The sequence below is a fragment of the Ochotona princeps genome, chromosome 5 (assembly GCF_030435755.1).
Source record: "Ochotona princeps isolate mOchPri1 chromosome 5, mOchPri1.hap1, whole genome shotgun sequence".
NCBI lineage: Eukaryota > Metazoa > Chordata > Mammalia > Lagomorpha > Ochotonidae > Ochotona > Ochotona princeps.
In genome coordinates, this window is record NC_080836.1 from 18,991,358 (window position 1) to 19,006,120 (window position 14,763).

General features: G+C 50.4%; 1 protein-coding gene across 4 annotated transcripts in view; it reads left to right on the forward strand.

Moving 5' to 3' along the window:
- The first annotated feature begins 7,426 nt into the window (after nucleotides 1-7,426).
- MGAT5 (alpha-1,6-mannosylglycoprotein 6-beta-N-acetylglucosaminyltransferase) overlaps nucleotides 7,427-14,763 on the forward strand; it is a 340,039-nt gene continuing 332,702 nt past the window's right edge. For all 4 annotated transcript variants that reach the window (XM_058664413.1, XM_058664415.1, XM_058664414.1 and 1 more), the window contains exon 1: nucleotides 7,427-7,774. The gene's annotated coding sequence lies outside the window, so the exon portion shown is untranslated. The remainder of the gene's footprint in view (nucleotides 7,775-14,763) is intronic.

Genomic DNA, 14,763 nt, shown 5'->3' on the forward strand with positions numbered 1-14,763 from the left:
TGTTTGGGTTGAGGGTGGGGACACTACTTTGTACTGGGATTGGTTGGAGGCAGTTTTGCTCCCTGTAGTCTCACCCATCTCATGGAATCTGTAGGGCAAGGCTGATGGGGCATCTCTTCCCATGCCGTTGGCAATATTCCTTAACAACAGAAGGAAACTTGAAAACCCCTTTTAAAAAACCTTTTTTTTCTTTTACTAGCTGATGAAAAACAGCTCCAAGGCCGGAGTCCAATGGAGGGGAAGACACCACACTCACAAAAAGAGGGCATCTGGACCCAGCATGGTAGCCTAGTGGCTAAAGTCCTTACCTCACAAGTGTCAGGATCCCATATGGATGCTGATTCGTGTCCCAGCAGCCCTGCTTCCCACCCAGCTCCCTGCTTGTACCCTGGGAAAGCAGTCAAGGATGGTCCAAAGTCTTGGGACCTTATACCCACCTGGGAGACCTTGAAGAATCTCCTGGCTCCTGGCTTTGGATCAACTCAGCTCTGGCTATTGAGGTCGCTTGGGGAGAGAACTAATGGATGGAAGATCTTCCTCTCTCTCTCCTCCTCCTCTCTGTATATCAGACTTTCCAATAAAAAAGTTATCTGACAATTTTATGATCAAGGATAATGTGGCAAGGAGGAGAAGATGCTGAAGATTTGGGGTTTGTGGCAGGCTTTATAATGTATCCAGACGCAATGTTTGGAAATTATAAATATTACCTTATATGGCAAAAAGTTTTCTACAGTTGAGGTTAAATTAAGGTTCTTGAGATGGGGAGATTATCCTTTGTTTTCCTGACAGGTGCAATGCCACCACAAGCAGCCACATGAGAGGGAGGCAGGATATCAGAGTTGGAAGAAGCATAGGGGATGATGGAAGTGGAGGGAGAAAAGTGATGTGATATGTGTCAGAGCCAAGTATTGAGGACAACATCTAAAACCCAGAGAAGGCAAGGAAACAGAATCTCTGCTCTGAAGGCCTCAGGAAAAAAAATAACACCCTGATTTCATCTTTTTGACCTCCAGAAAGTGGGACAACAATTTTTCTATCGTAAGTTAAAAAATAATTTGCAGTGTTTCGTCAAAGCAGCTATAGCAAATCAACATAGATTGGAATCAGGATGTGGGGTGATGCTGTAACACATACCCACAAATGGGGGCGTGGCTTTGGAACTGAGTCATAGGCAGGTGCTGGAAAACGTTCGAGGAGTATGGACACCCACAGGCTATATTTCCTTGGCCAGAAATTTGGATGTTAGAGAATCTGTTGGTGAACAGCTTGGGAAGACATAAAAACAATTATGGGAAAACTGAAGGCCAGGGGAGCCTAGTAGACAGTAGTAGGAAGATTGGCTGAATTGAGTTCTGTATTTATGTGGAAAGAAGAATTTGTCAGTAATGTGCTTAGATGTTTAGCTGAGGAGGGTTCCAGGCAGAGTGTTGAAGTTACAACCTGCTTTATTCTTTATGGCTAAAGCATAAATGTGAGAAGAAAGAACTAAATTAAGGAAAGGACCATTCAGCAAAAGGAAACAGAGGATAAAGACTGGAAAGCTCAGCCTTTCCAGATTGCAAAAGGGGGTAAAATTAGGAGATTTCCTGCCAGGACAAATGTGCTCTAGAGAGAAAGCCAAGACTGTGGCAGGACAGTCTTTTGTTAGTGCCTGCGAAGAAACAAAGTATCACAGATTTCTATCACCCAGAGGACTCTTTCAAAAGACTTCATATGTGACTGTGGAATTCCTGCAGCCCTCTCATGGTTTGATCTCACTTTGTCTTCCACAAGCAAACATCTTACCTTGAAAGTGACGTCACTGAGCAACTGTATTTGAAACACAGAAATATTCTATAGCTGCCATCTTGAAAACTTCAATAAGCTAACATGGTATGCAACGAGTCAGTGCTTATTAACGGGGGAGTATCCGGAGTGAAACAGAATCTTGTCATAACAAGTGACCTCTGCTTCTCTCTTCAGTTGTGGAAGAAGATCCAGGAAGCCTGTGTGGCAAACATAGAAGCAGTGGAGAAGGAGAAAGGAGAAATGAAAGATCTGGAGAGCTGTGGAGAGACAGCCATATTGTGTGACAAAAGTAGATCAAAGGTAAAATGGGATTTAAAAAATGGTATCACTATAAACTACATAGATGTATTTGGATCCATTCCAAAGTTTTTGAGAGGGGCTGGCATTGTGTTACAATGGGCTAAGCCACAACCTGTGTTGCCAGCATCCCATATGGACATGGGTTTGAGTCTCAGCTACTCTAGTTCCAATCCAACTCACTGCTTATGTCCTGGGAAGTTCTTGGGTCTCTGCACCCAAGAGGGAGAACTGGAGGAGACTTCTGGCTCCTGCCTCCTGCTTTGGGGCAGTGAGCTCTGGTTATAAGAGCTATTTGGCAACTGAACCAGCAGATAAAATATTTTCCTGTCTTTCCTTTCTCTCTGTAGCTCTGTCTTTCCAATAAAAAGAAATAAATTCTTAAAAAAAAATAATAAACAAGGTAGGAAGCCCAGAATGACCAGTTAGAACTCAGCTTTTCCTGCATCCCTTAGAAAAGAAAACATCTTTCCCAGAAATCCTCAGCAGTCTCTCCCTTCCATCTCATTGGTCAATACTGGGTCAAGCACTGCCCCCATCTTCCAATGGAAGAGTAGAGGCTGAGAAGGCAAGAGTCTGGTTTTCCAGACTTATAGTGGAGTGTAGCAAAGGAAAATGGGTTGGGTGTGGCTTCTGGTTGGCCATCCATGTATAAGTGTGTGGTAAGAGTGTCTGGTCTCTTTCGCTGAAGGGGCTCCAGGTTTCTGGGCGGTGAGTTTGGGAGATGAGTCAGGGCCTCTGTTCTTTTCAATGAGTTCTCAACTCCAAAGGAAGGCCTCATCAGTGCTAGTCTGCAATACCTGCACTCCCCTCCCTGGTGAGCTTCCTGGAGCTATGAGGAATGTGTCTTCTAGGGTATCTTAGGGAAACATGGCTTGAGATGGATACATGGATCCAATCTGATAAATCTCTTTGGGTATTAATTCTCTAATGCCTCCTACTTGACAGAACCAAGGTGTTTCTGGCCTCTCTCCTTGATAAGAACTTAAAAATATTTTCAGTTCAGACACAGAAAATTGCCATCGGATTGGAATCCCAGCTGCATTGCTGACTGGTTGTATGAGGAAAATTGTTGAACTTCTTTGTGCCTCAGTTTCCTTTTGTGTAAAAAAGGAAGGTGACACATAACTCACAGCCTTATTCTCGAGATGGACTACTTTAATGTACAAAAGGATGCTAATCAGTCTTGGGCATCTCAGAAGAGCATCTTATGTGCCAGCTTATTTGTTATTTATACCGGAGCTCAGGACCCCAGATTTCAGCAGGTGATTAATCCTAATCTCAAATGCTCAAGTGGGCACCCTGGTTCTAGAATCTGGTAACTCCTCTGGAGCCTGACTTAAAATCACATTCTTCCTTCTGAGTCTGTCTGAATCTCCACATGCATTTCTCAGATTGTTTGCTTCAATAGGTTGGTTAGGACACAGCTAAAGTCCTGTGATGGGCAAGCCTTTTCCTACAGCATTTGCATTTTCAGTCTGCTTCTCCAGGCATGCTGAGATCGGATCCTGCACAGAGACAAAATGAGGGAGGATTTGGCATTAAGGGGTGAGGTTTCAAGGCACCACCTCAGGGCAGATCATCACTGTGTCTCAGTTCTCATGATTGCACTTGGCACGGAAGGCAACGGCAGGCACATTGCTCCCACGTCTCTTCATTTAATCCCCAGGGTTCTACTTTATTCTGTTCCACTCGGTGGCCTCTGTTTCCAATAAGAGAGGAGCCAGGTCATGAGTTAAAGTTGTTTTATAATTTGATAACCCAGAACATCAAACTTCGAGTTTTCACCTACCTGGACTTCCAGTTGCTAAAAATAAGGTTTCTTATTCTTGGCTGCTTGTTGACTATGTCAGAAGACATAGAAAATCCTGGTCTATGGGTACTTTGAGCTGAGAATTTGGGAATTTGCTATTCTCTTTCTTTAGGTTGACCAACTCCATGAAAACAATCAGCTTAGTCCCACAGTCCTGACATTTTTGGCTGCCACTTGGGCTCCCAGAAACTTGATGCCCGTAGGTTCATTATTCTTGGTAAGCTGCCTATATCATAGACCTTTTTAAAATATATATCTATTTTTTTATTTGAAAGGTGGATTTTGAGAGAGAAGGAGAGCGAGAGAGTCTTCCATCCCGTGGTTCACTCCCTGTATGGCCACAACAGCCAGAGCTACTCCTAGATGGCCAAAACATCTGGGTATATCAGACTGAAGCCAGGAGCCAAAACTTCCATCCTGATTTCCCAGGTGGGTGGCAAGTGCCCAAGCACTTGGGCCATCTTCTGCTGCTTTCCAGGGCAAATTAAGAGGGAGCTGGATTAGAAGTAGAGCAATCCAGACTCCAGCTGATACTGCTCTGTGCTGCCAGCTTTGCATTGCGGTAGCTTCACCTGCTGTGCCTAAAACTCCACTCCTGAACAACACTTTTTTATTAGCATTTTCATCTCACTGAGATCGGTTCCAAGACTGAACCACAGAGGAGTCCCAACTTCCAGAAGTGGCATGCAGAATTGTTATTTTGTTGCTTACAATTTTCACACAAGTAGGTCAGGAAATGTGGCTTAGCTCTTACACCTTAAATATCTCTTTTAGATTGTGATGCATTTTTCAGAGTAGTGCCTGCCCTGCTGGTCTAAAACTTTCCACTGCTGCTGGCAGTCCAGTGCAGGGAGCATGGTGCAGGAGAAAGATGCTGGGCTGGGGAGTCTGAAAAACTTTGGATTCCATTTTAACTCTGACTGGTCAATAGTTTGCTGGTAGGTGCAGGCTTAACGCAAATAAACTGTCACTACTTCTTTAGTAAAATGGGCATGGTAAAATCAGCTCCCCCGGGTATCTGAAGGCTGAGAATGTAAGTGGCCGACTACACTTTCAGGCTCATCTGATCTGTGAATTGTAATGAGGGTAATTACAATTCACATAGAGCCTAGTGAGAGTTGCCAGGAAACAATGGTCTTGATTGTGTGGCTCGAGTTGTGTTTTCATGTGTCTAATTGAGTGATTATCTGAAGTGTGGTGCATGGAACAAATACATGGACAGAAGTGGAGCAATACAGTGAAGAGGAGACTTCGCGCTCTCAACAGACACTGTGGCATTGTCATGAAAATCTTTTCACCTAACACCCATTCTGCACAGGTGGTAGACATGCCCGAAAGGAGTCTCTGTCCACCAGGTACACATGACCTTTTGAAATTCCAGTGTGTTATCTGCTTCCTCTTAAGTTTGTAACATGTTCTCTCTTGAGAGGCCATGATGAAACACGCAGCTCCAGCCTAGTAAACACCTTTGTCCATAAAGAGTGTCCTTCAGCAATTATTGTAAAGTACAATCTTAACACTGTGGGAAAAACAATTGAGTTACAATTGATTTCTTCAAGTGAGTTATTCATGTAAGTAAGGAGAGCATATACTACAAGTATAGAAAATGTGCACATTTTCACGTATGCGTGAATACTAAAAGATTTATTTACTGTTATCTGGAAGGCCGACTTAACAGAAAGAGAACCAGATAGAGATCTTACAGCTGCTGGTTCCCTCCTCAAATGGCTGTAACTTTCAGTGCTGGGCTGGTCTGAAGCCAGGAGCCAGGAGCTTCTTCCAGTTCTCCCATGTGGATGCAGGGGCCCACAGGATCTGGGCATCCTCTGTTGCTTTGAAGGGAGCTGGATCAGAAGTGGAACAGCTGGGATTCGGCCCAGAACTCCTATGGGATGCCGGCACTGCCAACAGGGGATTAATTTGCGTAACCTGCTTAACACCACAGTGCTGGCCCCTACATATGAATACTTATGCTTACACTGTTTTTTTTTTTTAACTTAATACATACACTTCATTTAAAAAAAAAACTGAAATAACCATCTGTTGCTTGCTCTAATGTGGTGGACCTGTAAGGTTGGCATGATGGACATGTTCAGAAATCTTTCAGTTATTAACTGTACCCCTGGGGCCTTGGGCTTCAGAGTCTGGTGGGATCCACGCACAGCACACAGAGTTCTGGCCACCAGATGTCACCATTCTTCTGTTTCCCTCCCAGTACCCAACGAGAGCTTGAGACATTTTCTTCCTAGGGACTGAGGGAAATAAGTGCCTTGGAATATTCCCTGGAATTTGAGCCAAGGGTCTCTTAGGAGGAGCCATCCTCCTGGGCCTGTAGATCTGTGTGTGGTTCACAGGCACGTCTTGGACAATTCTTGACAGCGCAGGGCCCCAGGGTTGGGACTGTGGGGTTCACTGGATCTGAAAGTCTCATAGGCACTCCCTGGAGGCTTGAGTTCAAGGCAGGACTGACCCAAGGCAGGTGGAGCCTTGAGCTGGCATGAAGTCTTCAGCTGAGGACTCCTTAGCCATTCCTTCGCAGCTTTGGGGAGGGAGGGAGGAAGTCATTGCTGGGTTCTGAAACCTTCCAGGATGTCAGTCCTTACACACACTGAGTGAGTGTCAGAGTAGGGTGCCCCAGAAAGGACAGTGAAATGAAGGATCCTGCAGGCAGGGTCAGGAGTACCTGGACATGAACTCTCAATGCTGGGATTGGAGGTAGGACTAGTTACAGGACTGGCAATTTCCTGGGGTCATGTCCCTTACCATGTCCACCGCTAGGCAACCCACCAACCCCCTCATGCCTCCGTGCAGGTTTACATCTATACTGCTTTTTGCAATCTCTAAGTGGCTTCACAGTACCTTCAGGGAGGGCATGACATGTTTTGTCTATTTGTTTATTTTTTGAGTTTAAAACAGAGTGACCAAAGTCCAGAGTGTTCATAAAATCCACGTGGGGGAAAGGCAGGGAACGATCAGTGGGTTTTATTTATGGAACTCCCATGAGCACTGGGTCTGGTTGAGCACTTTTAGGAAGTTTTATCTTCACCATCGGCCTTAGGAAACAGCATTTATCACGCTCACGTTTAGAAGCTGAGTCCGAACGGTGAAGTGGCCCACTCAAAGTTCCAGGAACCGGGTCGTGGGACCTCATACGGCTTTATATAATCCACTCCACAAAGGAGGGTGTTTATTAACATTGACTGCAGCCCTAGGCGCAAATCTCCCTGGGCTTCCCTGAGGGGAGGTCCCTCGTTCCGCACCAACTCCAGAGGCCGCCTCGGGCTGTCAGCAGGTGCACTGGTCCCCGACCTTGGTCGGATGTTAGGTGCTGTCACGGTCAGACGGTCGGGCTCCTCGGCGTCTTCTTTTGGGCTGCGGAATCAGAAGGCTGGCAAGCACTCCTCGCCAGGAGTTGAGAGTTTGCAGACGGCCCCTGAGAAGCTGGCGCGCTCCGAATTGGCTGAGCGCTCGGCCGGGGGAGGGCGGGGAGTTTGCCCAACGTCCCTGGCCGGAATCCCTGCCTCCCGGAGCCGCGAGCTCCGAAGCCAGACAAGTTGGAGAGGTCTGCGGGTGGCGGACGCTCGCTAGCAATTGCGGACCCAAGCGCTCGCCTGCTCCCGGGCCCCGGTGCCCCGCGCCCGGGAAGGAGCGCTCCCGCGGGGCGTCCGGGCCGAGTGTGGACGCGGCTGCGCGCGGCCCCGCCAGGGCTGGGAGTTTGCAGACCGTCCCTGCCGCGGCCCGCTCCGCGCCGGCCCTGCGGCTCCCGGGCGCGTCCAGCCCAGGTAGCCGCGCCGCAGGCTCGGGGCGCCGCGACCCCGCGTCCCGCCGCGGCCACGGCGGCCCCGGCGGCCGCTCCGGCTGCTGCTCGGCGACGAGGTAGGAGCTGCCGGCGGGGTCGGGGCGACCGCGTCGGAGCGCTCTCTCCATCCGGGCCGGGGATGCACACGCAGAGGGGACCGCGGGGGCCGAGGGCGGGCGGGGAGAGCCAGCACCCCGGGCTGCGCGGCTGGGAGCTTCCGCCCACCCGCCACCCCACAGCAGCCCTGCGTGGGTGCTCCGGCGCCAGCGGAGGCTGCTCTGCAGGACCCTGGGAGGGGTGCATCTTGGGGGGCGCCCACCTGCCCCTGGCAGCCTATCCCGAGGGGAGGCTAGAACAGTTCCCTAGCTTCCCCAGGCCCTGTGACATGGGGGACACTGGGCTTTACAAAGGTGGTGCGGGCTGCGCGGGCTGGATGCGGGCGGCCAGGGGTGGCAGGTGGGTTCTGAGGCTGCGGAGGAACCGGTTGGGGGTCACGTTGCTTGCGGGCTGGGCTTGGGTTGGGGAGGGAATGGATGTCCCTGGGACCTGAGGGCGCAGGGCGCGCAGGGCCATGGGCCCCTTGGGAGGAAGGAGAAAGGCTGGCCTCGGTGCTCTGGAGAGGAGAGATGCAGCGGGTGGGTGGTGCGAGCCGGGCCGGGGTTGAGGGGTTCTCCGAGATCTCAGGGTGCCCCATCCCTCAGAGACTGCCGACCAGGACTGCTGCCCCACGGGCGCATTCCCCGAGGCTGCGGGGCGCAGAGCCCACACCCGCGGAGCACACACATACACTCCGGGAGAGCATGCTCAGTGCGGCCCTGGGAACTTCCTGCCCAGTCGCCAACCGCCCGGCCCTCTCCTCCTGGCCCCTCTGCAGCTCGCAAAGTTGGAGGGTGGGAGCTGCGTGGGTTGTGGGGGGAACTGCATGTACCCCTTGGCGCTCCTCAGTACCCTCACCCTCATTCCCGGCCCCTGCCCTGCATCTGCCCAGCCACGAGCGCTGCTCCCCGTGGCCGCCTCCACTGCTGGGCACGGGGGCGTGGATGTCATCTATGGTGGCCAGAGGCCTTGGCGGCATGGCTGTCAGCATCGTGGCCCCACTGGCAGTGCGCAGCCTGTGGTGGTGGGGAGAGCCCAGCTGGCAGAGCCGGGTGGTGGAAGGGGGTGTGTGAGCCCTGGGACGTTCGCGCGCGCACACACTCCCGGCTGTCACACACAAAGCCCTGGTTTCTTCGCCACCGTGAAGAGAGGGAAGGGGTGGCGCCTGCCTTGTTCAGCCTTTTTTGGCACGCCCACTGGGTGCTGGGTGTCCCAGGGTTGCGGGAATCGCGCGATACATGTGCGGGTTTCCAGAGGTGCTGGAGTTGGGGTCTGGGTTCCTGTCTCCTGACACTGTCAGGCGTTTAGCTAGGACGGGCGCCGCTGGATGCAGCCGCCTTCACCCGCTCTGGCGGCCCTGATGGAGAAGGCTGGATGTCTTCCTCTGTGAGGGCTAGGAGGAACTCACAGGTGTGTGTGTGTTGCGGGGGGTGAGGTAGGGGATAGAGAGGGAAGGTGACTTTTCCGCCATTGTACACGCATATCCAGGTGGGGCGGCAAGGGGAGCGAATGTCTTGGGCTGTGCTCCTCCAGGTCCTGGCCAGCACCTGAGCCCCTGGGTTGGGTTTTAACACGGAGAGACACCCCAGTGGTGGCCAGTGATGCTGCTCAGAAATAGAATCTGACCTGAAATGGTCACCAATCGCCCTTCAGGGTTAGGGCTAGAGAGTTCTGATAATCTTCCTTTTCTTCAGTTAAAATCTTGGCCCATGTAGTGCACCTGAAGTGGCAAAACCCTGAAAACCCAGAGGTACTTTAGTTTTGGGCATTGAGAGAAGAGGAGATGATGTTGCTGTACTGGGTACCTGATGGTGGCAGAACTGAGTGCGTGGGCAGAGATCTGTTCTTTTTTCTTTCTCTTCCTCCTTTGTTTGCCTACCTTCTTGGCTTTGGGATGCCTGTGACTGGAATCTCCCGGACAAGGAGTGTGCAGTCCTGGTCTGCAGCTTTGCAGGTTCTGCCTCTACTCCGAGGCACCCCCGCCCCATCTCCGTTCCATCCCTCTGCCCAGATCTGCTAGCCCCTGTCACCCAGCAAGCAGCTCCAGGGCTTTTTGATCCCTGGAGCGGTGTGCTTTCAAGGGCTTTGTGTTTGGACCCGTGATGGCTGTGCTCGTTTATATATAGCCTCGCATCCCTGTGCGTTCTCATAAGCAGCCTGTGCATATGCGTGTGCATATGCAGTGTTCTTGAAGGGACACCAAGAGAGATCCTAGGAATTCAGATTTCCCCTCTCTTCCCATTCAGCTTGCTCAGTTTAAAAATAACCCAGCAGCCTTCTGCCCAGCTGGCCTCTGAAAGTACCAAAATATCAGAGTCCCCTGTGGTTGTCACCAAGGTGGGGAAGGCTGTGGCGACTCCCCCTGAGAGGTGTGGCTGCTCAGTGCTCATCCCACATCCATGTGGAACACGGCTTTGCCTGACGGACGTTCCGCACATGTCAGAATCCAAGTCGATGCAGAGTCACGCAGGGTTCATGGAGACGGGGGACAAGCAGTGACCAGTGTCTGGAAAATTCCAGAGAGTAGTCATGAGTGAGGTCCCGGCTGCTGAGTTCATGCCCTCTGTGGTCACTGCTCTGGAGTGTTGACCCACTCCCCTTCACCTCCTTGGAGGGCTTATTTCCTCTCTCACTGACTTCATGTGTACGCCCCTGCTCCTAGGAGCTCCAGGCAAGATGTTTCAGTGGGGTCAGGCCAGTTCTTGGCAAAGCCTGGGCTGTGGGCTTTGCCTCAGGTCTGCTGTGGGGGAAGGCTGGCATCTGGGCAAGGATCCTCGTGTCACGTGAACAGCTGGTGGCCAGTTTTGATGGATGAACGGGTATGTGTTCCAGAATGGAAGTTTTGTTTTTTAGATTTATTTGTTTTTATTGGAAAGTCAGATATATAGAGAGGAAGAGAGACAGAGAGGAAGATCTTCCATCCAATGAATCACTTCCCAAGTGACTGCAAGGGCTGGAGCTGAGCTGACCCAAAGCCAGGAGCCAGGAGCTTCTTTCGGGTATCCCACATGGGAGCAAGGTCTCAAGGCTTTGGCTGATATCCACTGCTTTCCCAGGCCACAAGCAGGGAGCTGGATGGGAACTTGGGCCGCCAGGATTAGAGCCAGCACCCATACAGGATCCTGGTTTGTGCCAGGCGAGGACTTTAGCCACTAGGCTACCGTGCCGGGCCCAGAATGGAAGTTCTTTACCAAGGGAGGCACTTATCGTATATTTGGTGGGTGGGGGTAGAGTAGTGTTTGCTGTGGGGGTGACAGTTGAGAATTTAGGGTGAGAAAGAAGCCTTTGGAACTTGTCAGTACAGGTTTTACTGGGCTGCCTTTAAAGTTAATAGTGGCTTTTGAAGTCTGGAGAGGCGTTCTTAATTGCCAGAAGATAGCTCTCCTTGAAATTTCTGTTGGAAATTAAGTATCTCCCCCAACTGGTAAAGTTTCTTGAAGTGTCCAGTCTAAGTCAGATCTCTGCACTGTGTTTTATAGGCTGTGTCAGCATGGACGGATCGAGTGCTGCACAGCTGGGACCCTGGCTACAGGCATCCTCGTGAGCATTGATCCGACATCTGCCACTGCATTGTGCCCAGGGATGGGGCTGGGTATGGAGCCATCCCTCTTTTAAATTACCTTCTCACTTTTAATTTATCTAACCTTCTCTTCCAGTGTGTTAATGCAAACTAATAGCTCCTGGAAAGCTGCCAGTGTGGCTCCCAGGAGCCCGAGTACCGTATCCATGCTCTCAGCGCAGGAGTTGTGACTTGAACTGTGTATTTGCCTCTTTGGGCTGTTTTTGTTAAATTCATTTATCTATCTATCTATCTATCTATCTATCTATCTATCTATCTATCTATCTTTTCACTCCACCATTCAAATACATCCTTCTCTGACTCAGCCAAAGGTCTGGAAGATGGCATGTGCGTGGGGGAGGGGTTTGAAGAGTTCCTTCTTTGAAATCCCGCAGATCTGTTGGCTAAACACAGAACCTTCTGGAAGGAGAACAGGGATTTCCTCTTGGGCTCTTTGTCCAGTCTCAGAAATGCAGACAGGCAGGGCACATACGGTGGGGGAACGGCAGGGTTTGGTGGAAGCAGCTGTTCCTGTAAACTGGCTCTGTTTCTTTGTCACCTTCACTGCCAGGCCTGTGCCACTGCCAGCTGCCCCTTGGCTCCCAGAAGGTCTGTGGAGTCCTTCTCTACCCTGTAGCCTGTGACCGCGGGAGTGAGATGTGCTCCGAAGGATTTGGTTACTGGCAGAGGTTAAGTAACACTTCCCAGTAGACTGGCTTGTTAACTTGGAGCCTAGTTCAAGATTCCTCTGGAGTGAAAACAGCCTCGTTTGTGCGTATCCTTCTGCGGTTTCTGTGCTGGGCCCTCGTAGTGCGGTTCTGTGTACAGACTCCGGTAGCTGGTAAAAAGGCTGTTCCGTTTCCCATAGACATGGTTCTGCTCTAATCATTTTGGGGTTCCTTTGTGTTTCGGACCCCGGTTCTCCCAAAGGTAGTGTGCTGTGCTGATGATCACGTCTTGCCAAAGCATGAAGAACTGGCAGGTGAGAACATCGAAGTAAGGAGGATGAAAGGTTTCTCTAGTTGACGGCATTTCTCATGCTTCCATTGTGCCATGTGCTTTCACTGTAACGCTGAGAGTTCCCGTCACTCTGTTTTTGTACAGGGAGACGGTGAGGTTGTGAAATCTGGCCAAGGCTCCAGACAGCTAGCAGGTGGCAGAGTGAGGACCAAGACTCAGGTGCTCTGTCCTAGCCAGCACTTTGTTTCTAAGTTGGGGTCTAGGAGATCCCTTCAGATCCCTTCTTTTCTCAGAGGGTCACCGAGACACTGCGGGTGAAGGACTTGCTCCAGGTGGCAGGTGGCAACGGCAAAGCCAGGGCTTCCTTCCCGCCCTGGATGCTGGAGGAGCAATCTATCAACAACTGATAACTGAGGTGCACCTTATTTGTAGCAATGATACTGGAAGGCAATGTGGAGTGATTGGTGTCTGTGTCCCCTGGAGCCCTCAGTGGGCTTACACCCAGCGTCACCTCAGAATGGGGTGGCCAGGAGGAGTTGGTGTGGCCCATCGCTGTCTCATCCCCGCATCAAAGGACCCAAACCACTTGTGTCCTTCTGTGTGAGTGCTTCCTTTCTTACATTGCCTGACTTTTTTAGATTACAGTCTGGGCTTCGATTTGACATCGCATTCTTATTCATTCTGTGCGTCTTAGGAACACAGGTTTCAGTCAGTTCTGTAGGAATGCAAGGTGGGCACGGGGCCGGGGGCTCCTGGCAGGAGTCTCAGAGTTGTGTCTTAGAAGTCCAAAAAGAGTACCTTGGAAGACAGCAGAATGCTCTGCTGATTCCAAGGTCCCCCAGACTTTCTGGAATTTCCGTGCTGGACATTCCAATGAGCCACTTCTGCCACCCTTTTATTCTCTTCTCTGTGCCCTGGAGTACTTGAGACACCCCCACCCCGCCCAGGGTGGTCTCCCCCACCTGGCTCTGAAGTTTTCTGGTTAATAAATTGTTGCTAGTTGCTCAAGGAGTTTAATGTCTAGATCTTGTCAGCGTCTGTATGGAAGTTCATTTACAAAGGAAAAAGCAAATAGGAAACAGTAGTCCAGCCCACAGTGCAGTGCTGGGCTTCACTTCTTTTTGTTTCTTTGTTTTTCTTTTTAAAGACTTATTTTTAGTTTTATTTGAAAGGCAGAGAGACAGGGAGGAGATACACACAGAAGAGAGGGAAAGAATCTTCCATCCCCTGGTTCACTCCCCAAATGGGTGAAACGCCTGGTGCTGAGCCAGTCCAACGCCAGAAGCCAGGAGTCTCCTCTAGGTCTCTCATGTGAGTTCAAGAGCCTAAGGACACAAACAGGGAGCTGGATTGGAAGTGGAGCAGCTGGGGCTTGAACTGGTGCCTACCTTGGATGCTGGTGCCACAGGCAGAAGCTTAGTTTACTATGCCCTGGCACCAGACCCTTGGCTTCACTTCTTTATGTTGGAAAGAAATGGGGAACTTGAATGAGCTCCAAAGATCCATTCAGTCCTACTGTTTCATTCTGTATGTGTGGCAAAAGAGTTGCAGAAGAAGTAAATAAACTAACTCTCCTATTGGCTTATAAAAAAAAAAAAAAAACAGAAGAGATTGAGAAAATACGTTTGTTCGGTCGGGGGACCCTTTTTTAGTAGGGAGCCAAAATGACTTGCCTAAGAACCAACCTGTGTGTGTCCATCTCTTTGTTATGTGTAACTGTATGTTTAGAAGGAGAAAGGCTATGCCTTTATGTTTGGCTTCTAAATAGCCTGCTTGTCACTAGGGACCCCCCCCCCCCCCTTGGGAAATTGAGCTTCAAAGAGGAAAAGGTGACCAGGCTGCTGGAGTCCTGTGGTTACCTGGATCAGCACCCTGGGGGGCGTGGTGAGCTGTTTATGCTGCCCCCTGCCCATTCCCAGGAACCCTCTGCTTCCTGGTGGAAACCCTACATTGAAAAAATATTAGATTGTTTGCTGTCAGTCCCCTGGCAGCTGCTATTTTTTTTAGACCCATCTGTTATTTCCAACTCTTTTTTTCTTTTATTTACGAGTGTTCATGTGGATGTGTTTTCTAAATGACCGATTCGTTCTCATATGCATCTAGTTTAAAGATGCTTCTGCCTGCCTCCGAGTGTGATGTTTCTGTTTTCCTGTGGCACCTTTCTTAGTATTGTGTTTCATGTGCTTCCTTCATCCCTCTGCTGTGGTTCTCTAGAGAAACCATGCTAAAAGATGGCACCAGGTGGGGAGGCTGGGACAGACAGAGGGAGCTGTCCTCCAGTCCCCCTGTCCCCAACCCCTGGGAACCTTCGTCCTGGGATGTCCCTGGCCGTGCGTAAGACCTTTGGAGACACAGCTTCAGATCCCATAAGCTTCCCTAGGTTGCCATCCATCCTTAACAAACTTCTGGCTCCTATTAGCCAGGGCTGACGTGGCACATCATCCCTCCTCT